General features: G+C 37.5%; 1 protein-coding gene and 1 pseudogene across 7 annotated transcripts in view; one reads left to right on the top strand and one right to left on the bottom strand.

The window, feature by feature from the left end:
* CTNNA2 (catenin alpha 2) overlaps positions 1–27,120 on the top strand; it is a 1,256,663-nt gene that overhangs the window by 304,358 nt on the left and 925,185 nt on the right. The window lies entirely within an intron of this gene.
* Positions 25,393–25,492, bottom strand: LOC117033506 (uncharacterized; annotated as a pseudogene).

The raw sequence follows: 27,120 nt of genomic DNA, 5'->3' as shown, positions 1-27,120 counted from the left end.
AAAAAAAGTATATATAGCACATTTTTAATTATACAGAATTTGTTATAGAGCATATTCCCGGCAGGAGAGCATTATTTGAGGACATGAAAATGAAAACATCCTCTATTAAAGTTTTACACATCTGATTTTAGGAGGACTTTTCCACCGACTTAATTATGGCTTTATACATTTGAAATCTTGGTTTTCCTCCACTATAAACATATGTACACTTCACTATATACACATATACACTTCTTGGTACTACTTCCATGTTCTTCTGTAAGGCACATCCGTATCACTGTACAAACTCTGGCCAGATGCTTTCCTGTCACGGTGCCAGTTGAGTTCATTAAGGGAGTGGGATGGGAATTGTTCATTTCTACACTAGGAAGGGTAGGGAGAACGATGTGTGTAGTAACTTGGTGATACACACAGGTGACTGTGAACTGTGTAAGTAATCCTGTGACACCCAAACTAAAAGTTTCCACAACTCAACTTCCCCTTAGCTACTTGCTAAAAATATTCTGGCTTTGCCATGACCCTGCTGTGAAGGGAAGTGTGTCAGAGTTGGGGAGAGAACTGGGTAGAAAGAGACATACTGACTGGCTGCATTCATACTACAGTACCAAAGCTGAGAACTTGCAAGAGAGCCCTTATGTCACAAAATCGAACATTTACTGTTTAGCCCTTTACAGAAAAAGTTGGGTGATCCTGCTCTAAACTCTGCACTCATTAAAAATAAACTAGAACCGTATTGCGGACTTGTAAACAGAGCTTTGATATATTATTAGATTAAGAAAAGCAAGTAGCTGAACAATACGCATAATAGAAATATTTTGTTACATCTCTTAAAAGTTCTGTAACATATGTTCCCTTAGTGGGTTCCTCATCTTCCATGCTTGTTTTATTGTTTGTTTGTTTGTTTTTTTCCCAAGTTCCCAGTACATCTATCTCCATTCCCTTCTTATTTCTGTAACTCAAAATTGCCATTCAGCAAATTAAGCTATGAAGTAAATCTGAGCAAGAGTCTATATAAGGCCCTGGTTCCTGTCATAACACAAGTGTTCCCGAGTGTCTAATGGGCCCCACTTCCAGAGGCTCAGTTTGCAGCTGGAAGGGAGGGATGTACACACAGACATGTATATGAGTATCAAGTGAAGTGCTGACCACTTTTGAATAGAATGAGCATATTTTCTCCTTAGCTGGTGATGAACATTAAAAAGAAAAAGATGAAGGTCACTGCAGTGCCAGGTTTTATACCAAGAGTGATAATTGGGGTGTTAACTCCAGCTGTCCAAGGTTGTATCTGCAATAGCAATGCTAGCCTGACAATCAAATTGCACTGCCTTAATTCCTGAAGAACACTGTTTAACCTTGGCCACAGCGGGCCCTGCTGACGTTATTTGTTGCAGTTTTCTAATTGTATTCCTTTTCTGTTTTCCACATGGTGATTTTTGCTTTACACCTTCTGTTGTTGTGACGTAAGATTTGAATCGCAAGATTTTAAAACACCTTATTTAAGACTTCTTAATACTGTGTGTGAGTGGACATCATTAAGAAAGTGTTTGGCTATAGCATCATATTTCAGTAACTTTGTCATGAAAAATACCCCCTCTGCTTTGCCGCTCACCTCGTATTAAATGGCTCAGATGATTCTGCCTCTCATAATCTCACTGATTTGAAAGCAGATGCATCTTAAGAGAGAGCCTGAAAATGTGCACAGCAGTACAACACTTAGAGCCAGACTTTAACGTTTTCTTCATTGCAGATAGGGGGTCTCCTTATAAAGAAAGGAACATAATATTCTCTTTTTTACTGACTCACTTGATTTTCAGACTTTTGAAGCTGCTTTTTGCAATTTAAATTATAGCAATCTACAATAAGTAACATGAGTAAAATGCTACACTGATTTTTTTTTCTATTAAACAAAAAATATTCTGTGTGCGACGGGTTCTACGTTGACTTTGTTGTGGTCTATGAGGCTGTAACCATAGCAGCAAAATGTATGGAGGCCAGATTTGCAGAAAACCTATTTATGTCACCGTGTGGCTTGATATCCTTCAATCGTTTTCATTGCCCATTGGTAGTTTCCAAACTCCTGACCACAGCCTATGAAGCCCGTTTATTCTAACACCTTCCAGCTCTCCAACTTCCCTCCCTCTGCTTACTTACCGTGTGGGTCCCCTTCCTGAATGCCTTGCCATCCCTAGATGCAGTGTGCTCCCTGATGCTTCTGTGCCTTTGGAATGCACTTTGTTCTCAGGAGTATCCTGGTCCTGCTCACTTTTCACCTGTAGAATGCCTACACGCGTGTCAAGACAGTGGAAATGGCAGTTTATAAGTGAAACCTTCCCTGCCCCACCCTCGCCACTCATGCATTTCTGTGCCTGTCACCCCTCGTGGCATGTAGCTGAGTACAGGGCAAGCACCTAAGTCTTACTCATCTCAGTGCCCGTTGTGCCTCTAACAGGGTACCTGACCGGACAGACATGCTCAGTAACATCAGATGGGACAGAAATAGAATGATTACTAAGAACTCTGAGCCAAGACTATTGTAGCAAAGAGCCAGGCTGGGAAAGGTACTATTTATTTATCCTCGAGAATGGGCATAGTGTGCAAAATCTATATGAAGCAATCAGAAGGTTAGACGTTACAGTGTTGGTGCCTGTGGGCAGCCGTGGACACTAGTGATGGAGGAAATCAGGTTGGGAGCCAGACTGGGACAATATCCAAATCGGGTTATAAAAAATTGAGCAGTGTTAAAAATGAACTTTTGTGCACATAGCATGGTGCAGCAAGCAGGTCCGTTGATCGGCAGAGAATAACAAATCACTAGTCTGCAGCCTTTGCAGGGATGCATCTGGAAAGCCCTCCCCATAACCTCCTTTTCTTAAAATAATGAATGTGCCATGGTGACTGTGGTGACACTCATGACTGCCTTATGTTTTCTGCATTTGTGGGTACATAGGACTTTGGTGAAGTTTCCCTGTGGGATGATGCTTGTGTGTAAGAAAAAAAAGAGGCTCATCTCATTTTCATAAATGATGTTATGCTCTACTCCTTAACCCTGTGTGGACAGCATAATGTCAGAAAGTTTTAAAAGAAGGAAAAGGGGAAGGGGAAGAACTTGAAGCTCAGGGAAGAGTGGAAGGAAGTCCTGTCAGAGGCTGCTGAGGGACAGAATCACCTTGGTTGAACCGAGATAATGGCTGTGTATTTGTCACTGACTCAGGCCCCACTTGACGGCCATGGTCAGAGAGGCTACATGAGGGCCCCAGACAGAGTACAGTGTTGTTAGCAGTGCCAACCAAAAGCCTTGTCTGCCTGTTACATTACAAATCATGGCAGGAACATGGGATATTTGGTTCACTAGATTTTTGTCTCATGATTAGACTGGGATTATGGGTTTTGGTGAGGAAGACCAGATGTGGATAAGAATCCCTATAAAATCAGGTTGACTTAATGTATATACAGGTGGTTACATATTGAAATATCTGTGGACATGTGTATATAGGTGGGTTAGCATACTCACATGCGTCCATGCTGTCATAGTGGAAAGGGCTTAGAAGCAACGAGCACACCTAGCACCCAGAACTTGATTTCTAATACTGCTCTCTGATTAAAGGCACCAGGCCTCCTTGGAGAAACGGCGGATTCTAGGACTGAGCCAGAAGTAGACGACATGAGCTCAGAGCATCTTGTAGTGCCAGAAAGGAAATACATACAAACACAATAATGGGGACACATGCCAAAGGGACACAGAAGGAGCCCCCTGTGGTAAAGCTGGGGCAATTTGCCTAACAAAGTGGAGTTGAGTTATAATGCGAAATGGTGATATAATCCAATTCTGCTCACCCATGGTTACCTATAGTGATAGAAATATACATGCTTGAATAAGTAAATAAATGGGGGAGAGTAGACAAATATCTGATGTGGAAACTTTTCTGATAATTTATGTACCATAACTCCTTGAGCATGGGCTGCACATAGTGACTTCCTTCCATGCTACAGTATAGAACAGAAGAGTAACTTTCCAGAGAACCATGCCAAACACTTCCACAGCGAGGTGACCAAGTTTAGCATCAATAATGATAAATCTTACTGATGGCTTATGTGATGAGAATGGCAGTTTATGTTCATGGTCTTCTTCTAAAAGAAACATTACTCCAGTCTATTCATGAGTAAACATTAGACAAATCTTAAGCTAGGGGTATTGTCCAAAATACCCGACCAGTACTCCTCAAAACTGTCAAGGTCGTTAAAAACGGGAAAGCCTGAGAAGCTGTCACACCCAGAGAAGCTTAAGGATACATAACAACTAAATGTAATGTGGAATCCTGGATGGGATGCTGGGACCGAAAAAGGACATTGGGTAAAAACTGAGGAAATCTGAATGAAGTATGTAAGGACTTTAAAACAAACAAATAAATCTCCTTAAGAATGGCAAAGTCTTGTTTTATTCTTCCAGATGTCCCCAATGTTCAATATGAATCTGAAGAATTCATCAACTTCAGTCTTTAATAAATACTAGTGATCCAGTGGCTAGAATTTCTTTCATTTCTAAAAATCTTGTGTTTTGTTTATGAAATCCCCCTGTATGTTCCTCCTTTTTTATTTTCTGAAACTTTCAATATTTGCAGAATGCATTAGACTCTGAAAACACTATACAGAAAGAATGCGACCTCTTGCAATAGAGTAACAGCTCTTTAAGAAGGGGAGATAATTAATTTAATGATTCTTTAAACTGATGAAAATATGGATGTTTGATACATGACGTTGTCAACATCCTTCTAGCAACAAAACAAAACATTCATCCAAATAATAATGATAAAACATTATTTTTTAATTGATGTATTAGTTAGGGAAAGTTAAATACTTAATGTAATATTACCTGACTTTTTATTTCAGTTTATTTTATGCAAGCAGAGTTCAACATGGACATTTCTATTTGGATGACTGTTTATCAGGATGACTCAGAGACCTAGACACTTTCTGTCTCACAGTTCAGCCATCCCCCAGGGCCCTGTCCAGACTCCCAAAAGGAGTGGGGGGAGTAGGGGGAGAGAGAGAGAGAGAGATTGAGAGAGAGAGATGGAGATTTTTGGTAGCCAAGGCTGTAAAGGATACATCACTCCCACTCATATATAAACTTAAAAACCAAAAAGGAAAAAAAAAAGAAAAAAAAAGAGAATTCCTTGAATCATAGAAGGAAACTAATTTTTAATGAGGCATTATCCTTTCTTAGAACAGCATCTCTTTTTATCTGCTCACTAATTCTGTAACTCATCGATGACTGACTCAGCTAGGGCAAACATTAGAATTCAATAAATATTGTTGAAGAATCATCTTACTAGGTATAATTGTTTTAAAATAAGCCTTTTAGAGGTTATTATAGGAGATAGATGTTCATGAATCATAGTGTACCAGCATTTTGTTGTTGTGACAAGAAAAGCCTTTGGTTGTTCTAAGCTAATAATGGTATGTTAGCTATTATATATGGAGAGGATGTTCTGAACCCTATATGTGTACTTGACATTTTTCTGAGGGTGGTGAGAAATTTGTGCTTATCAATTTCCTGTGCACTTGTGACAATCACATTTTGTGGGAGGCTTGCAGGGTGATTCATACAGACTTGAGCATAAACACCTGTGTCATGCAGGGTGTCAGGCGGCCTGTGGGGTCTCAGCTCCCACTCCACACACAAGAACACAGGATATGGTGTGTTTATGGAGGCCAAAAAGGAACACCCACGGAGCCATAGGTAGGGGAGTCACGCCACTATAGTTTCACTGGAGGCTGGATTCACACGACATGCGACCTGCTGTCCGCTTTTCTGCCAACTGACCGACTCCCCTTGCTAGCTGCAATCCGCCCTGCTAACTGCAATCCGCGCTTGCAGGCTCAGCCACCATCTTCTTGCTAGCCCCCATTTTTCTGCTAGTGTAGCTACGGCAGTTATATTAGTGGCCAATGGCTCACTGGTTACAGCTGACGGCCAACTAGCCACAGCTGATGGCCATTTGATCACAGTTGATGGCCATTTACTACCTGAGCCAGCACCTTTCCACGTGAGGCCGAGAGCCTGGAAACTGCACTCCTGGCTCTGTCCCCACAAACTACAAAAGCAAATAGCCCAGGAAGAGCTTAAACCTGTGAGTTAGAAATGAAAACAGTGAGCCAGACTAGTCACCCTTCTGTGCTTCCAGGCTCTTGTTAAGAGTCTTTCCCATGCCAACCCATCCATTCCTTCCATTCCAAGTAAAGGCTGATGAGAATATGATTCTGAAATACCATAAGCCTGAAATTGGCATGAATCCAGACATAAAACATGTTCAAATCAATACAGACTTATCAAATTCTTTTATATGTGCTTCTTAGATCGGAAAAAAAAATTTACATTATTAGAATATAGACCTTTAATCTTAAAGTAATTCGTTTCCACTATTGTAGAAAAGCATGTAAAAAGATAGGACACAGGTATCCAGTTTATAAACACACTGTTTTATTCAAGAAGTTGAATTTTTAATAATTCACACTAAATGAGAAGAAAGGAAAATCAGTTTAGGTTGAAAATACCTACAAAAGTTGTCATGCAGGGTATCATGTGGGGTCTCTGGTCCCGCTCCCCACATAAGAACGCAGGATATGGTGAGGCCAAAAAGGAACACTCACGGAGCCATAGATAGGGGAGTCATATTACTATATTCTCGCTGGCAGCTGGGTTGGAGACACAGGAACCAGGAGCCACACTGTTCGCAACCCTCACTGCTCCGCTTGCAGGCTCAGCCACCATCTTCTTGCTAGCCCCCCATTTTTCTGCTAGCTTATCCACGGCAGTTATATTCGTGGCCAATGGCTCACTGGTTACAGCTGATGGCCAACTAGCCACAGCTGATGGCCATTTGATCACAGTTGATGGCCATTTACTACCTGAGCTAGCACCTTTCTATGTGAGGCCGAGAGCCTGGAAACTGCTTTTTGGGGCTCTGTCCCCACAAAAGGGCTGCAAGATTAATTTCCCTATGTTTTTACTTTGTTTTAAATTTTGCCATAAAGGATATTAGAGTTTGGACACAAACTGTACCAATCTGTCATTTCAGGCACATTCTTAGTAGTATCTCTATAATTTGGCTTTCATCAGCTGTGAAGAAATTCTAGAGCCACCTGGAAGATTCTCTCCCTCTCCCTCTCCCTCTCCCTCTTCCTCTCCCTCATCTCTATCTATCTCTATCTCTATCTCTATCTCTCTATCTCTACCTCTCTCTCTATCTCTATCTTAAGTTAGGGGCATTGTACAAAATACAATTTCTGTGTAAGCAGAGTTCCATTCCTCCTCTTTTCCTTACTTTCCTTCTACTGTATTTCAGGGGAACTTTCCAAGTATGTTTTACTTTTTTTTTTTTTTCATAGAAAATGTGAGGGAAGCTCTAAACAAGTCTAGTTTAAAAAAGAAAAAGATTATTCCCTAATTTCTGGGGGAGGATAGACAGTTTTAAACAGAAACAAGAAAGAGATTGGAGGTTCAGCTGGAGATGAAAATAGCTATGTTCATTAAGTAGAGCTATGCAAACAGCTGTAAATTTGGATAATAAGCAAGGAAAGATATTTGAATTTCATTATGCTTTTTTCCTCCATAGTTAGCAAATATCTCACCTTCTAAAATTACTTCAATTGTGGTTCACCACAATAATCATGTAATTAAAATTGAAGAATGTTTACCAGGTGAGGAAAGTTGATGAAATGAGCCAGGAAAAGGGTTTGGAAAATGTGAAAAGAGAACAGATTTAGGGAATATACTACAATTCAGAAGATATTTTAGGAAAGGTAATGTGGGGAGGATTTCAGTCAAGTAGATACGACTGGTTCAAGAGTAGCCTGGAGAAGCTAACTCACCAGGATGTTTTTGGTGGTGAGCATTCATTCATTCATTCATTCATTCATTCATTCATTCATTCAATATTGATTGAAAACCTGCTGTGCTTTGGTTTCTGTACCACATCCTGGGAAAATAATTGCTGGGAACACAGTTTCTGTACTCAGAGCTTATGCTCTAGAAGGTGAGATAGAAATAAATCACCATTAATTACAGTTATGGTGAGAAGTATGGCGTACTGTGCAACCTTACTGTGTGGGGTTGGGGAAGGCATCTCTGACCAAGGCTGGGCTTGGGATTAGCAATATGGCACCTTGTTCTTGTTTCAGGAACTAGGTATGCAAGCAGTTATGGTGGAACATAATTATTGCTCTTATGGCAGCATGTACTACCTGCACGGAGAGTATAGTAGGAGTTCCCAGTTCATTCTAGATGAACGTGTCAGGGAAGGCACACAATGGAAGTATACACCAAGTTCAGAGGGATTTGCATAGCAAAGGTGTAGGAAAGAACTTGAAGTAAATTCAGTATTGTGAGAGTTTAACCATTGGTGAAATGATATTATAAAACAAAATACACAGAGAGAGGCAGGTCAACAAAGGATCATTTGTATCATGTAATAGAGGCTCAATTAATACGTTTGATGAATGAGTATTGAATTGTGATATAATTGCTATAACTGAGAACTGGAGGATAATGGCTCTTAGTCTTAAATAAGATACTTGCATCTCTTTTAATAACCGTATGAGGGCGTACATCCGTATAACAGGCTATGAAATCCATATATTGAGGCCTGATTAAAAAAATAGAAGAAAATAGAAAAAAATATGAAAAAGTAGTTACTGTGGAACTTTTATTTCAAGTACATAGATATGTGTGTGTGTTGCCTGGGTGGAGATGGAAAATGGAAAATGTGTTTCTTATTGTGGATTGGTGTCAAAGAGTCCTGAAAGTCACTGTGATGGAGAGAGCCAGTTTCTTGGGCATGTTTACATTGCTGCGGAGAAAACTGAAAAAGCATGAGGCGTCCAGGACCTGGGGACATAAGGCTCTGTGGCTCCTGAGAATAAATAAAAAATCATTGGCCTCAGGGTCGAATGGACAAATGTATGGGCAATGCCAAAACCTTGCCTTCAGTCCCAAGGTGACGGCAATGTCAAGTTCTCCAGGTAACTTCTTTGGTGTTACGATGCAAATACATTGAGAATAATGGTTATCTCAGTGTAGGTATTTGTCGTTTAAAATGTTTAATTAAGAGCTTAATTCCCCAATTATGAAACCATTCGTGATTCTTATTGGCTCTCAGGCAGGTTTGGAGATTTCTGGGCTTCTTTGATGAGGTCTGTATTCTTACTGACTCAGTTTGGGGGCATTAGGGAATGAACGGTTGTATGTGTGTGTTAAAAGGGACATTGGACTAGTTATCTGCTTCATCTACTTTGATTAAAGGTGAGAAAACACATCTCCTATGAGAGTTTCTTTCTCTTTTAGGTCTGTGAGCCAGAAGGTTTATCTCAGCATCAGTGCTTCAAGCAGCATTTCATACAAGACAGCAAGTGGTCCTTGTGAGGTGGCCGTCATATCTTCAATTTTAATAGGATGCGCTTTGCACTTAAATACAGGAAGTCACAGAGGGGAAGCAGAGTCCCAGAACTGGGACTTCAGATGAGGCTTTTCAGGATGGGTGTTGTGTAAACTTGATGCTCAGCCTTAATTAGAAGTTAGTCCAGGGAACAGAGAATGGAACAGGGGAAATGAAAAGTGAATGTTTTTGAGAACAAAACTACATGTGCATAGGACTAGTAACATTTGTACATGGTAAGTTCAAGAAGTTGAGAATGGCTTGGCTATGACAGTGACACAATCAGACTGATAATATAAGAGAAATATCAGGCTGACAGTAGAAATTTGGGGTCAGTCATGACAGGCAAATGAGCAATGGTAAGAGTTTTGACTCTATCCGAAGAGCAATGAGAAGCCCTTAAAATGTTTTAAGAAGCAAAATGAGATAACCATGTTTGAATTTTACAAAGCTCACTCTGGCTGTAGCATGGAGAAAATATTGTAAGGTGTTAATTGGGAAAAAGCAAGCTGTTGGGGGATTTTAGAAGAAATCAGTGTGCAGGAGATTAGAGAAGTAGACTGATAATGTAAACAGGAATAACGATAATATTTCTTAAAATGAAAATTATTTTTATCTTCCCATTTTTTTTGATGTGTAGTCTCTCTCCTGGGAGTGTGTTCCATAGAAATAAGCAAAGATCTTCAGTGATGCTTATTACAGCATTGCTTGTGGTAGCAAAACCTGGAAACCAGGATGTCTGTCAGCAAAATGTTTGGATATGCTGTGGTACATCCAAACTATAGAATATTATGTAGCATATTGGATTTCTATTGCTGTGTAATGATATTGCCACACACATAGTAGTTCAAAACCATGAACAGTTATTATCTGATGGTTTCTGTGGACCAGGAGTCCAGTCATGGCTTAGCTGGATCCTCCGTTTCAGGGTCTCGTAAGGCTCCAATCAAGGTGTCAACTGGAGCGCTTTCCAATCAGATAGAGAAGGATTTACTTCCAGGCTCCCATGTTTGTTGGCGGCGTAATGTTCCTGCCAGGTGGAGGACCTCAGGCTGTCAGTCAAAGGTTGCCCTCAGCTCCTTGCTGCATAGTCCTCTTTATAGGGCAGCATACAACATGGCAGCTTCTTCAAAGCCAACAAGGGAAAGTGTTTGTCATAGCAAGACAGTTATTTACAATCTGATATATGTAATGACATGTACATAATCACATACACCTATCTCTTTGTTGTATTCTGATGCCTACGACGTCTGAGACAATTAAGTTCGTGAACATTGTTGAACCGATGTTGCTAACCTTTTTTGGTATCAGAGGGATTATTCATTATGAATTTGTACCAACTGGACAAACAGTTAACCAAGTTTACTATTTGGAAGTGCTGAAAAGGCTGCATGAAAAAGTTAGATAACCTGAACTTTTCACCAACAATTCATGGCTCTTGCATCACGACAATGCACCAGTTCACACAGCAGTTCGCACACCAGTTCTCACTGTCTGTGAGGGAGTTTTTAGCCAGCAAACAAAAAACTGTATTGGAACACCCTCCCTACTCACCTGATGTGGCCCCCAATGACTTCTTTCTTTACCCGAAGATAAAGGAAATAAAAGGAAGACATTTGGATGACATTCAGTACATCAAGGGTGATACAACAACTCTGATGGCCATTCCAGAAAAAGAATTCCAAAATTGCTTTGAAGGGTGGACTAGGTGCTGGCGTCGGTGCGTAGCTTACCAAGGGGAGTACTTTGAAAATGACAATAGTGATATTCAGCAATATAGCACTTTTTCTAGGATGAGTACTTGAACTTAATTGTCTGATCTCATAGAAACAAGTCACATCCTGCCTACATTCAAGTAAAGTGATTACATAATACAGAAAAACCAGGCGGCAGGAATCTGTCCACCACAAGTTATAAAAAAGAACTATTTAGGTATTTATTTATTGACCTGAAGTGGTGCCCATTATATAGTGTTAAATTTTGGAGTACTTACTCTGTACAGTGTGATCTCATTTTTATAAAAAAGCAAAACCAAAATTGCATCAAGAGATAAACATTGTTGATGTTTCTATGTGCTGGGAAAGACAGTGGAAGGGTGTAATCAAGATTGTTTCCATAGTTTTCTAAGTAAGACAGTGATAGAATGAGCTTGGTCTAAAATATTATACTTTTTCTTTATAGATTTATGCATTTTCACCAGTTACAACAAACATGGATTGATGTTTAATTTTCAAAATGGTTAAAAATTAAAATACAATTGCAAACTCTAGAGAAACCACAAAAAAAGTAAAAAGAAGAAGAAAAAGAAGATGACAGTTGATCCATACATAAATGGACCTGTACAGTTCTTACATGTGTAGTTCAAGAGTCAACTGTATTTTCAGTCCGTGGTGAGGAATCTATGTGTATTCAGAGAGCCGACTGCTACTTACATGTAAATACATTTTCAACTGAGCAAGGGGTGGGGAGTCAGCATCTCTAAACTCCACATTGTTCAAGGATCAAATATAAAGCTGATGTGCTAAGAAAGGAGAGACACTGAAATCATGTAAAATTCTCAATGAAAACCAAAGAAAGGAAGAAAAAAAATGGAACACAAAAAGAGGCACAAAGAATAAGGGAAACAAATAGAAAAGAATAATGAATATGGTAGATATTAATCCTGCTATATCAGTAATCACTTTTGATGTCAGTGCTCTAAATACACCATTGAAAATACAGGAATTGTTATAATAGATCAAAAAGCACTATCCAACTATATGTTGTCTATAAGATACCAACTTTAAAGACACATAAAATTAAAAACACATAGATGGAGAAAAATAAGCCATGTTAGCTCTAATCAAAAAGAAAGCAGAAGTAACTATATTAATTTCAGATAGAACAGACTTCAAAATAAGGAAAATTATCAAGGGTAAAGAAAGGCATTATAATGATAATTCTATTATATAATTATAATGATAAGGGGGTCTGTTCTCCAAGAAGACAACAATTCTTAACATGTATGTACCTAACAACAGAGCATCAAACTATGAGAGGCTAAAACTGAGAGGACCACAAGGAGAAACAAACTAATCTCCTATCATAGTTGGAGTCTCCAACACCTCTGTTTCAGAAATGGACAGATTCTGCAGTCAGAAAATCAGTAAGAACAGAGTTTAAGTAAACAACACCATCAATCTATAGACTACTTTATCCAATAACAGCAGAATACAAAATTTTCCTAAGCTTACATGGAATATTTACCTAGATAGACCACATTCTGTTCCATAAAACACACCTTAACATTTTTTAAATTAAAGTTTATTGGGGTGACAGCGGTTAGTAAAGTTACATTTTTTAAAATTCAAGTTTATTGGGGTGACAGTTGTTCACAAAGTTACATAGATTTCAGGTGTACAATTCTGTAATATATCATCTATATATCACATTGTGTGTTCACCACCCGGAGTCAGTTCTCTTTCCATCACCATATATTTGATCCCCCTTACCCTCATCTCCCACCCCCCAACCCCCTTACCCTCTGGTAACCACTAAACTATTGTCTGTATCTATGAGTTTTGTTTCTTCATTTGGTTTTTCTTGTTCTTTTGTTGTTTTCAGTATTATGTACCACATATCAGTGAAATCATATAGTTCTCTACTTTTTCTGTCTGATCTCTCCTGGGTATCTACCCAAGACATCTGAAAACATTTATCTGTGAAGATATATGTGCTCCGATGCTCATTGTAGCTTTATTTTCAGTGGCCAAGACATGGAAACAACCAAACTGTCCTTCAATAGATGATTGGATAAAGAAGTTGTGGTATATATGCACAATGGGATACTATTCTGCCAGAAGAAAAGATGAAATAGTGCCATTTGCGACAACATGGGTAGATCTTGAGATTATAATGCTAAGTTACAATTTAAAGCAAGAAAATCATACATTATCTGTTCTCAGACTACAATGGAATTGAATAAGAAATCAATAATAGGAAGACAATTGGAAAAATTCCAAAATATGTGGTGATTAAACAATATACTCCTAAGTGACACATGGGTCAAAGAAGAAATCTCAAGAGAAACTTAAAAATATTTTGAACTAAATGAATACAGCTTATGAAAATCTGTGGGAGGGAGCAAAACCAGTGCTTAGAAGGAATTTTTAGTATTGAATGCATATATAGAAAAGAAGAAAGGTCTAAGGTCAATTATTTAAGTTTCCATCTTAGAAAAATAGAAGAGCAAATTAAGTCCAAAATAAGCAGGAAAAAATAGTAAGAATTAGGTAGAAATGAATGAAATTGAAAAATGGAAATCAATAGAGAAAATCAATGAAACCAAAATCTTTCTCCAAAAAGATAAATAAAATCAATAAATCTCTAGCTAGGTTAAGGACAAAGGGATGACACAAATTACTGGTATCAGAAATGAAATAGGAGATATCACTACAGATCCCATGAAATTAAAAGGATAATAAAGGAATATTATGAACAACTCTGTGCTCATAAATTTAATAACTAGATGAAATGGACAAATTCCTTGAAACACACAGTCTACCAAAAATCACACAATAAGAAATAGATGATCTGAATAGGCTTATATCTATTTTAAAAGTTTAATCAATGATAACATTTCGAAACTGAAAGCACCAATCTCACATGGATTCACTGGTGAATTCTACCACATATTTAAGGAAGAAATTATACTAATTTTCTACAATCTCTTTCAGAAAATAGAAGCAGAGGAAATGCTTCCTAACTAATTCTATGGGGCCAACATTACCCTAATACTAAAACCAGACAAAGATATTCCCACGAAAACTGAGGACAATTATCTATAATGAACACGGGTGCAGAAATCCTCAACAAACTACTAGCACATTGGATCCGAAAAAGTATTAAAAAAATTATATACTATGGCCAAATATGATGTATCACAGGTATGCAAGGTTGGTTCAACATTTGAAAATCAAATAATGTAATTGATCACATCAACAGACTACAAAACAAAAATCATGTGATCATATCTATAGATGTAGGAAAGCATTTGACAAAATCTAATACCTATTCATGATAAAATTCTTAGTAAACTAAGATAAAGAATATTTACAAAAAATCTACAGTTGACATTACACATAATAGTAAGAAAATTGAAACTCATACTAGGCACAAGACAAGGATGTACCCTCTTCCCACCCCTTTTCCACATCATACTGGAAGATCTTGCTAATGCAATAATCCAAGAAGAGAAAATAAAAGTTACACAGATTAGAAAGGAATACATGAAACTGTCTTTGTTCACAAACAATAGTCATCTATGTAGAAAATTCAAAAGAATCAACAAGAACAAAACTCCTGAAACTAATAAGTAATTATAGCGAGGTTTCAGGATGCAACGTTAATATACAAAAGTCGTTTGCTTTCCTATATACTAACAATGAATGAGTAGAATCTGAAATTAAAAACATAGTACCATTTACATCTGTACTCCCAAAATGAAACACATATTTGTAAATCTAATAAAATATGTGTAGGATTAATGTGAGTAAAACTAGAAACCTGTCATGAACAAAATCAAATAATTAATTAATGGAGAAATATGCCAAGTCCATGGATAGGAAGACTCAATATTTGCAAGATGTCTGGTCTTCCCAACTTGATCTTTTAGATTCAATGCAATTCCAGTCAAATTCCCAGCAAGTTATTTTAAGCATATCAACTAACTGATGCTGAAGTTTGTATAGAAAGGCAAAAACCAACACAATGGAGTGAAGTTAGGCTCTTCAACAAATGGTGCAGGGACAACTGGACATCTACATGCAAAAAAAAAAAAATGAATCTAGACACAGACTTCATATCCTTCACAAAAATTAACTTAAAATGCATCATAGACTTAAATGTAAAACAAACTGTAAAACTCCTATATAGAAGTTTAGGAGTATCTTTATATAGAAGATAACAGGAGTAAACCTAGATGACATTGGGTATATAGATAGATGCCTTTTTAGAGATGATAAGAAAAAATACAACCTATGAGGAAAAGAAATAAGCTGGGATTCATTAAAATTAAAATGTTCTCTGAAAAAGACAATATCAAGACAATTAGAAGATAAGCCACAGACCGGGAAAATATATTCACTGAAGGTACATCTGATGAAGGAGTGTGATCCAAAATACACATAGAACACCAAAAACTCAACAAGAAGAAAACAAAAAAACTCAATTAAAAAATGGACCAATCACCTTAACACTCACCTTATCAAAGAAGATATGTAGATGGACACTAAGCATATAAAAGATACTCCACAGTATGTCATCAGAAAGACGCAAATTAAAACAGTGAGATACCAGTACATACCTATTAAATGGTCAAAATCTGAAACACTGACGTCATCTGTGCAGGTGAGGATGTGGAGCAGTAGGGACTCTCATTCACTGCTGGTGGGAATGCAAAATAGTTTAGCCACTTTGAAAAGCATTTGGGCAGTTTTTTTTTGCAAAACGAAACATATTCTTACCATATGATCCAGCCATCTAGCTCCTTGGTAATTTACCCAAAAGAGTTGGAAACTGGTTTCTTCACAAAAACTTGCACAAGGGTATTTATAGCAGCTTTACTCATAATTGCCAAATCTTGGAAGTAACCAAGGTGACCTTTGGTTGTTGAATGAATTAATGAACTGGGATACATCCAGACGATGGGATCCGTATTATTTAGTGCTAAAAAGAAACGAGCTATCAAGCCATGAATCGACACGGAGGAACCTTAAATGCATCTTGCTAAGTGAAAGAAGCCCATCTGAAAAGTGTGTATATTGTATGATTCCAACTATATGGCATTATGGAAAAGGCAACTATGGAGACAGTGAAAAGATCAGTGGTTGCCAGGGGGAGGGGGATGTGGGAGAAGATAAATAGGCAGAGCATAGAGGGCTTTTAGGGAATTAAAAATGTTATTATAATGATGGATGGATGTCATTATACTTTGTCCAAACAAATATAATGTACGAAACTAAGAGTGAACCCTAAGGTAAACTATGGACATTGGGTTATTCTGATGAATCAGTGTAGTCTTATCCTTGGTATATATATAAAAACAAAAACAAAACTATTTTGGTGAATGATGTTGATAGTAGAGGAGGCTATGTATATTGAGGATGAGGGATATATAGGAAATCTCTGTACCTCCTTCTCAATTTTGTTGTACACTTAAAACTGCTCTAAAAATAAAATCATAAAAAATAAGGTATATTTCAGATTAAGGATTAATTACACTTTTGCTTAAAACTCAAGGTTATTAGTAGTCTCCCAATACTATTATGCAACTAATAATGCAAGATGCATGCAATCTTCTACTTTTCTTTTTCTGTTTTAAGTATCTGCAAGATATAAAAATGCAGGGCATAAGGATTGTCTCTTATTTGCTGTATAGTGGGAAATGTTCTCATCTTCCAATGAATTAGTGAGGTTTTAACTTGCTTCATTTTCTCATTTATAAGCATATATAAATGAAGAATAAATAGAATTTTTTCAAGTTCGTGAATCCATGTATATGCACTGAATTAATTAAAACATTGATTTAAGTTTCCTATATAAAAGGAAGAATGCTTGCTTCTGGGAACAAAGATGGAGGAGACTGCCTATTTGAGGGAGGAACGTATAAACACATAATTAAAATAAAGTATAAATTGTTGTGCCATGTACTCACTCATATCTTTTTCTGGAGTGGAGTATGAACCAAGAAACACAGAGGACAATATACTTTTGTTGAGACTTGAATGATCAGTGGGAGTTTGTCAGCTAGACAAGAGAGAAGTCCACAAAGGGAATAGTTTTTCACAGTCCTATGTATGTAAATAGTCATGTGTCTTAGGAGTAGCACGTTGGTAACTACTATTATTTCACAGATTAAATTTTGTCGTCATTAACATGTGGTAGACCTCCCGTGTGATATTGTGGCACTTATCTATTTAATCTTACTTTTTATTATTGGCATCGAAATGGAGTTCCACTCTAGTATATTTTGATGCTTAATCTTTTGTGCTTCAAATGATTTAGACATTTTTCACATAGGTAACTCCTGGTCCAAATGTATTCAATTGATTATTTTTGGAGTCTATTATTAGTTTACTTAGTGTTCAAGTACACATTGCAAAAGTGTTAACATTTCTTGACACTTAATGTCTTAAGAACACACTTTTCAATACAGACATTCTGCTTAATGAGGGGAAATGTACTGCTTCTTGAGCAGCCTTGACACTGCCAAATCATAAGGATATTATTATATGTAATAATGAATTCTTTGCTCAATAGATTGAGTATATATTTCCATAGTATATATTTATTGAAAAATAGAATATTTGTGATTGTAAGTCATTCTTGAGAAAGTCCTTGTGGAACTTAGTTGATATTTTGACCTAGGATTTTCCTATTTCAAAAACACATTTTAAAAAAAATAATCTAAAATTGGTGAAGTTGCCTGAAGCTGGTGAAACTATCAATGGTGAAACAACTCAATTTTTCTTTATAAAAGTTTTATTGAAAATCTAAGTATGCTTTTAAAGATTAATCACATTTCTCTTGAGTGTTTGCCAGACAGAATTATTTTTTGTTCCATAAAGCAATTCAAAGTATTCCTGCTGATTTCTCATTTCAGCCATGAATATCACTTAATTGGCTCTTAAGGTATTTTCTCCAGTGGACCTTTTCTCCTCTAGCATTTAAGCGGACTGACTTTTTTTTGATCTTCACCAACTTTTAAAATTAATTTTATTTTCTTCGACTTCATAATACTATTTCTATTCTTTTAGATTTTTATTTTTCATGAGTTTTTCCTCTCTGGTGACAGGCAGCAGCTTCAACCTCTTCCCCACTTTTCATAGTTGTAGTTGTGCCTCTTCTGGCATTGTGCAGCAATCTAACAACTGCGTTTGGAGTGGTCGTTCGTGTACATGGTGAAGAATATAATAAAAATTGGTGTAAGCTGATGACTCTACTGTTGAAAATCGCACATGTATTTTCTTTTGCTCTGAGAATAAAGTCCAGATTTTTGCCCTTGTGCTGGAGTCCTCCTATGACCTGTCTCCTTCCTTGTACTCAAATTCCATCTTCCCCTTTACTCTTCCTCTATGCTCCAGCCTTTGTAGTTGTCCAAATATTGTGAGGACATATTATAAATTTTATCAGGGAGATAACTTATTGTAAGTTGAATTTCAGAGGTAAAATATATGAAAATTAAAGTTTTTAATTGAACAGCTATGGTGCCACTTACCATCAAAACAACTGTCCATGCAGGAGAATGAAGAGTACTTGTTTCCCGAACTGGTACGGATGCTCTTTCAGATGGTTTGATCTTGGGCACATTTTGATTGACATCTTTAACATGAGAAGAATCTAGCTTTGAGTTGATCAAGGATAATACCAGAGGTTGGGGGAAAGAAGAACTGGAGTCAGGTACTGAAAGCCTCAATGATCTGGATGAATTGTACCCGGGTTTTGATAGGCGATAGAGGAAGGAAAGGCTGTTGAAGGGAAGCTCACTGGGTATCTATTTGTATTAATCTTTTCTTTTTTTCCCTAACTTTCTGTATTTTATGATGTTTTGACATCTTGGTGCCTTGCTAGTTCTGGAGAGACTGCCCCCTCACCACTAGCTAATTCCTCGATAGTCAACAGTGTGCCTGGGAGCATGCTTTTTATGTGGAAACCAGACCATCCAAAGTCCCTGACTGCAACCACCTCCTTTATCTAACTCTCACATACCAGGCAGGCCCTTATTTCTCCTGCGCTAAATCACCCTGGGGCAAGGTGCTGGAAAACTAGGGTCTACCCCTATATTTCAGAGCCCACTGAAACTATTCAAACTATCCAATCCTAAACTTTCTCAGGTTTACCTATCTTGCCTCATCCATTCAAGCCTCTGGAAATCACAGAAAAGGCTCTGGGCCATACTCTCCCCTCATCCCCTTTCAGCCTCCTGGCTAACCCTCCCCCCACCCACCTCCCTTCCCTCTATTGTGGCCCTGCATTTGTGTATATCATGCCTCCTCTTCTTGGGAACTCTGGATAATAAAGCTTCTTTCAACAGCATTGACCTCTCCATGTGATAATTCAGTCACCTCTACCTTAACTCCCAGGCATATTTACAATAATGAGGAGACACTCTATATGTCTAACCACAAAGAATTAGGCAGGAAAAGGAAGTAAAATAACTTACCATGCAGCTATTTAAACACGGAAGGAAACACATTAATATTGAAAACTGATCTACAATGTAAAAGAAACAACAAGCAAACAGGTTGTTTAAAACCGCGTACATGCTGGTCCCAATTTTAAAGAAAAACTCAAATAGTCCGGCATGAAATACACCCAAGTGTATTATTTAGTGTGAATGGAGTTGGAGCTAACTTTTCTTTTTGTTTATATTTGTAATTATTCTCCAATTATTATGAATCATTTTGTGTAATTCAAAGTCTGGTTTAAAAGTGGTGTCACTTACCTGTTTCCTCTTGGGGCATTAGAACCTTGATCGTTATGGTGGCATAGGAGCCACTGCTTCTAGGTACACATATTAATGCTATGTGGGTGGGACTTCTTATTTCTACAACCATTTTTTGGGGGGAGGGGGGTTCGATGAGTTTGTCTCTAAATTGAAAATTGTGTATATTTTACTGTACACTTGAAAAGGTAAAATTTGAGTAGTCTATCATATATTTGGATAACAATTTCCACTTCTTCCTTTCTGAAAACTGGTGAAAACCCTTCATCATGCATTCTGTGGACCTGGCTGTGTTCTTTTTTTCCCTAAGCAGTGGGATCCTGCATTGTGTGGACCGTGGCTGTTTTTGTTTTGCATTTTATCAGGGCCCTAAGTTTCCTTGGCGTATTTCCTCAGCGTTCCCTCTAAGCATAGTCATTTTGGTGTTTTTTTGTTTCTTCCTTTCCGCCCATTGCTGTGCTCATAATGCTGTCTGCCTTGCGTTATCTGCTAATTTTGCTTTTATCTGTCTGCTCAACCAAGTAACTCTGTCTACTTAGGTATGTGGTCCTGCATGCTCTCTGCCAGGTGTATGCTTGCTAGGATCAGCGTCCCGTAGACTCACAAGGGGGCCATTTTACATTCCTTTTGTGTGGGTAAGGCATTCCTACTTGGGCACCAAGCTGAAATGGCTTTCCCACTGCTCAGTGTCACGGAACCACTGCATGTCTCGCAGGCAGCTGTACCTTAGCAATGTTTGCTGCTTAACCAGAGGTTTGTTACATAGCAAATATTTTAATATATACTCGTACAGTGCAAATATTTTAGATAGTAGAAGAGTTGGTGGCACTTTTTTTTTTGGAAATTTAGGAGAGCTTTAGATGGTTTTGTTCTATAAATATACAAGAAATCCCCACTCTCAAAGAACACGAAAGGCTTTAGTAAACTGGAAAAATACTTGGGACATAGGATGTTGAGAGCATCCTAATGCCTTTCTCTTATTACCTTATGTACTCTGCAAAGTAGAAAAAAAACAAAAAGAAAGAAAAGAAACAATTGCCTCCAGTCTTAAAACACTGAAGTGCTAGTTGTTTATTTTCTAAAATGGTTCGTTTTCTGAAGAACTTACTCCTTCCTCCTCCTGGTCTTACATGAAGCAATATCTGAGCTGGTTTTTCTAGTTGTTTGTTTTGCAATCATTTGGTTGAAATAATTTTAGGTAAATTACGATTTCTAGAGCATATGGTTCCGTTGAGGATAGATTTGTTTTATATCCCTTAAATTGTTTTTATGAATGTAATTCACATATTTTTAAATCTCCTCTTTAATTTTCATGTTTCAACTGACTATATAGTTAAGGGTATATATTTCTTGATTGTGAAACAGTTGCAGTAGTCTTAGATGTATGTGTTTTCTTTCAACTTTAGATTTCAGGCTAATTTAGTTCTTTCTCATTAAATATTTTAAGGTCTTTTTTACTACAGCAGGAATTAGAATAATTATCATTATTTATAAAATACTGCTTAATATAAAAGTAACTCTAAAGAAATTATAATCCTTCTGTAAATTGAAAGTTGAAAGCACTTAAAATTCATGAGTATAAAATAAAATGTGCTTCAATAAAAAAATGTGTGCAAAGCTAACTTGATTTTAGAATAGAACTTGGAATGTTGTGTTTACATACAAGCAAAGCCCCAAACAGAAAATTCTAATTAAAAATAAAATCCCTCATAATAATGATAAATATATATCCTCTAATTAATCAGCAAATATCTCATGCAGATCAATAGTGCATTCGGTAGTACGTTTCTGTTTTGCTGTTTACCTATGCTGGTAAATCCACCCAACTCATAGTGGCAGGTTCAGTGTAAAAGACAATTCCTGTGGTCCAAGACATAGCATATAGTTAAGGGTTATTATAGTGAGCATGAATAGTATTTCACACTGTTGGCATTTTGAGTGGGGGTATCCTTTGTTGTGTGGGACTTTAACACTGTACACAATTAAACAACCCTGGCCTTCTAGAACTTCACAATGATTGGGCCATCCAAAATGGCTGCTGGAAAATATTATCGGAGTGACACAGCAGCAGTTGAGATCTACTGGTAGAGAGTAGGGGCTGGTAAACTTTTTCTGTAGAGGGTCAGATACTAAATATTTTCAGGTGTGGGCCATACAGTCTCTGTTACAACTACTCAACTTTGCTACTGTAGCATGAAAGCAATAATAGACAATACAAAAAAAAAAAAAGAGTGACTGAGTTCTAACAAAACTTTATTGACAAACACAATAGGTGGGCAGATTTAGCCTGTGGGCTGTATAGTTTTTCGACTGCTTCATATGTACCACTAATTTCAACACAAGGAATGCTATTTAAAAACATTCAATAATATGTCAGTTAGGAGGGTTTTGGTTGCAAATCGTATCAAATCATATTTACAAGCATGTGTTGTTTTGTGCACTTTGCTTTGTTGTGTTTCACAGGTGTTACATTTGTTACAAACTGAAGGCAAGACCCTCCTCTGCCAAAAAGATTACAACTTGCTTTATTATGGTCTGGAACTGAACCCCCAATACCTCTGATGATTTCAGTCTTGGCTAACTGAATATATTATCGTCATAAAAGACCAAAGTGCCTTTCTTTCTTCTACTCTGTTATGCTCTGCTGTTGTCATTATCTCCCCTCATAGTCACATGTGGATGCAGCAGTGTCACATGTAGTTATACTAGTGCATACGGGAGAGGAACGTGTCTGTCCGTTCTCCAGGAAAACCTTTCCCGGAAGTCCCCAGCTGACATGCTGCTGTCAGATCTCATTTAAGGACAGACCCCACCTTGAATTAAGAAATGGCAAAGTGCAAATTCCACTTATGAAGAATTCTATATAATTTCCATAGAATACTTACGATTCTCTTTCTTAATTAGAAGGATTCTGCCCTAAGCAAAACCTGTGGATACAAACTATTTGAATGAATTGAGACTGTGTTTAAGAGAAAGAACAGCAGGCTTTGAGGGGTTGGTGGAGGAAGATGCCTGCAGTATTTTCCATATTAATTATATTATACTTCCAATATTATTCTGGGGTCAATGCTGTTGGAGGCCATTTGTTTTCCTCTTTTCCCATCTCGTCAAAGGGAACATTTTATGTATCCCTGTCTTTGGTCAAAAGAGAGAGACACGTGTGGACCAAGGTTCAATCTATCCATTGATTCCAGGTAATCTCTTTTTAGTATTAAGAGTCCATATAGAGCTATGCCCTTCTGTTATGAGGTCAGCACTGTCAGTGTGTGATAGACAGTATTTAAATTTGGTTAACAAAGATTACTTGGTTGTCCTTAAGGAACCCCTTAAATGAGCCCCCAGGTCATCATACATAGTAGTGTATCATCTGTTTTGTGTTATAAGAACTGAAAGTAATCTGTTGAAAAGCATTCACACTGAAATGTTAGAGTTATTTATTTTAGTGCTAAAGGGAATACAGAAGACCATCTGGTTCTTTTAGGCTGATAAAGGTGCTGCCCTACAATTTCAGATGGAGCATGTTATTTGCCAAGACAATCATCTGGGTGGCTGGGAAGTAAAGATATAAACAGAAACTGGTTTTACCACTTTGTGTGCTGTGTTTCCTGCATTACATCACGGCATTCCTGCAGCAAAGTGCCTGCTCAAAAGGCCTTATGCTTGTCAGTAGGGATGACTCTATTTCAAGTTCTGAATTTTTTTTTCCTGGAGCTCTTCCTGAATTTTGAGCTCTTTAAGCTGTCAGAATTGTGGTTGAACAAATACCCTTAGATACATAGATTTAGTTTAATGACTCTTGAAGAATGACACTACAATAATTTTTGGGTAAATTTGTTTAAGAGACCTGTTTCACATCTCCCTCACATAACATCAGCTTGGAAGGGGTTGCCTCTTTTATGCCAATCATAAACTTCTGTGTTTATTCAAAAGAAATATTAAATTTCCAGTCCTGTGCTCAAGAATCTCAATATTCTAGTGAGAAAGAGACACATGCATTAACAACTAAACTAGTGTATGATTTATACCACAGCAGAGGAAGTCTGACGTGCTCTGAGAACAATGTAGGTCTGAGCAGGTCAAGAAATGATGCCTGACTCGAGTCTCAATGATAACTCAGTGATAAGAGTAGGTCAAGTGCAGAAAACAGAGAAGGGGCTTCTCTGTAAATGGAGTGACAGGGCCAAAGGCTTGTAGGCGTCAGAGAATATGGAAGTTTGGAGAACAGCTAGCAGTTCACTAAATCTGTAGTTTACAAAGACTTAAGATGCAAGGTGGATGAATGCTGAGAACTAAGTCTCTACTGGAGGTCAGTAAATGTAGTTGCAACTTTATCCGTAGGCAATGGGAGTCATCAGAGACACTTCAACAGAGAGCGACATAATACAATTCATATTTTGTAAAAACCACTAAGGCTGCAGAATAGAGGAAGGTCTAGTGGGGGCTAAGATTGAAGGCAAATGACCAGTCAAGAGGCTGTTTCAATAGTCTAAGGAAGAAATGATGATAGCCTTAATTAAGACAATGTTGATAGAGGAAAAAAGAAGTGGCATTTGTGAACTATTGGAGATCTAATCTGTTAAGAGTTGATGAAATTTTTGGTGTAGAAGGTAAGAGAAAGGAAAGAAAAAAATGGTACCTGCATTTCTGACAGGGCTTGATAGGTAGTGGTTCTGTTCACTGAATACAGAATTTGGACAATTTGGGGTGAAAGATGATAAGTTCACTTTCAAACGTGTTGCTTTGAAGTGTTTGGAAAACTAATAAATGTTTGCCTATAGGAGGCTGGCATAGAGGCAGGAGATCTGAGCTAGAGAAATAGATTTGGCAGTTTTCAGAATAATATAAACCACTGACATGAATGAGACTACTCAGAGACTATGTGTAGAGCAGAGAGAGACAAGGGAAAATGATGGTGTTTAGGGTACCAACATAAAGCGTATGGATATAGAAGAGGAGGCCACTAAGAAGACTAAGGACCGGATACCAAGACTGTAGAGGAAGACCAGGAGAGACTGGTATCCTTAAAGCCAAGAAAATTGAACAATATTAACATTGTCAAATACCACTGAAAGGTCAAATAAGATAAGTAGAAAAAGGCTACTGGATATTTTGAAGTGATATATTTATGTTTATTTTGATAAAGAATATGTGATCATTGTTAGTTGAATATATATATATATATATATATATATACACACACACTATATATACATATATACACTTGTACATATAAATACATAAAGTGAAAAATATACATATATAATTATGTATAATTTAAGAATTGCCCTAAATCCCACCATGCAGCATAACTACTTCTAAATTTTACATGTGTATGTGTGTGTGTGTGTATATATATATATATATATATATATATATATATATATATATATATATATATCTTTCCAGACTCTTTCTTTATGCAAATATATTCTGTGTCTAGATATATGTCTATATATAACAAAATGATTTCTTACTATAAAAATGAGACTCTGCATGCATTTGCTTGTCATTCTTGCCCAGAGACCATAATCTTCTCCACATCTTTCCTATTTTAGTACATAAGCTGGCAAAGCATGTGGTGTCCATTGAGTTAAGCAACTAGGGGTCACTTGTAACCTCACAAGGCTAATTTCGGTGCAATGGTGAAGGCAATAGCCAGACTGTTGTGGGGTGGGGAATGGAGTGAGCAGTATCAGCCTGTGAAGAAGCCAGGTTGTGAAAGGTGAGGGAAGTATAGGAGAACAAGACAGGAGTAAGATGGAGATGGTCTTGGTTTTGTTTTGTGTTTTCATTTTTTTAGTTGGACGAGACTCTCCACTGCCTGGAAGGAGCCAGGAAAGGGGGATTACTTGATGATACAAAGGAGAGTTTGTGGTTGATAGAGTGAGGTTTTAGGAGGCAGAAACGGATGGGGTGTAGGAAAAAGGAATCAAGCCCCGATTAGGCAAAGGGGAAGGACGTGAGAGTGGAAAGAAACGCTGATAAGTTTGTTGGTGGATCACCTGAGGTGGTTCTGTAACTGCAGAAGGAAGATGGCCGCTACCCACAGGTGTTCAGTCTTCTGATGAAGACTTCTTGAATTTGCATGAAACAAAGAATTGCCATATTGGATTAGATCCGTTATCTGTCCACTTGGATACTGAGAGTGGTGGCCAGAAATGCCTGTTAGAAAGATCTAGATTTTTGTGACAAACTGAAAGGTCAGGAATGGTCCCCCAGTGCTGTATTCACCTTAAATAACCCATCAGGGATTTATTATCCACATATTTCTGTGAAGGTCCTGGAAGCTGGGTGTTTTAATTTGTCTGACCCTTGAGACTCACTACCTGCAAAGTAAAGTATTTCACCTAGGGAATTCCATTACTTGTTGGGAAAAGCACAGATTTGGTACAAATCTTGGTTGAATTCCATTAGCTTTAGGAAAGAGACTTAGTATCCTTGTATTTTAGTTGCCTTATCTGTAAAGTAATAATGATAATACACTTTGGCCAGTGACTGGGAGTGTTCAATGAAATCTTTGTTATTATGAATGTAAATATCATGAACCACATGGAAAGGACTACTACCTTGAAATATACAGATTTGACATGGTACATTTTATTTTTGTCTTTACAGAAGTGTATTACTTGAAGTATTTCTTGGCCCGAAGTCTAAAATTAACTGCCATAAATGAGCAGAAGGAAACCTAGAGTATTTTTTCCCCTTTTCACATATGACTCTTGATATCAACAAGCTTCATAAGGTGATTTACAAGGGGGCATATATGCTGAGTAACACTGGTTCTGAAATATCAATCCTCACTATAGAAGACTTCTAAGCACATATAATTGCTATAGTGTGTTATGGCTTTTCAAGTCCAGTAATTCAAATGAAAGGGGTAAGAATAGCACAGGGCAAATCATCTCCCATTAGCTGTAGCTGTCACCAGAGGCACAGCAGGAGTTGTTTACATTAGACCAGGTGGCTGGATAAGCCACTTTAAGATGGGAAACTGAAAGAGGCAGGGTATTAGGTTTATATAATTTTTCTATGAGTTTCTACTTCATTCACCAGCAGGTGTGTGGATTTAGTGTTGACTTTTAAAATAAAATACAGTAACCCAGTAGAGCTTGCTTAAAAAACACAAGTCCGTAAGTACTAAGTATTTTTATAATCACTTAACAATTTAAAATAGTTCTTACCTAAATATCTGCTTTTATTTCA

This window comes from Rhinolophus ferrumequinum, chromosome 13, assembly GCF_004115265.2.
Source record: "Rhinolophus ferrumequinum isolate MPI-CBG mRhiFer1 chromosome 13, mRhiFer1_v1.p, whole genome shotgun sequence".
Taxonomy (NCBI): Eukaryota; Metazoa; Chordata; class Mammalia; order Chiroptera; family Rhinolophidae; genus Rhinolophus; species Rhinolophus ferrumequinum.
The sequence above is the reverse complement of the archived record's forward strand: the minus strand, read 5'-3'. Positions and strand labels throughout refer to the sequence as shown.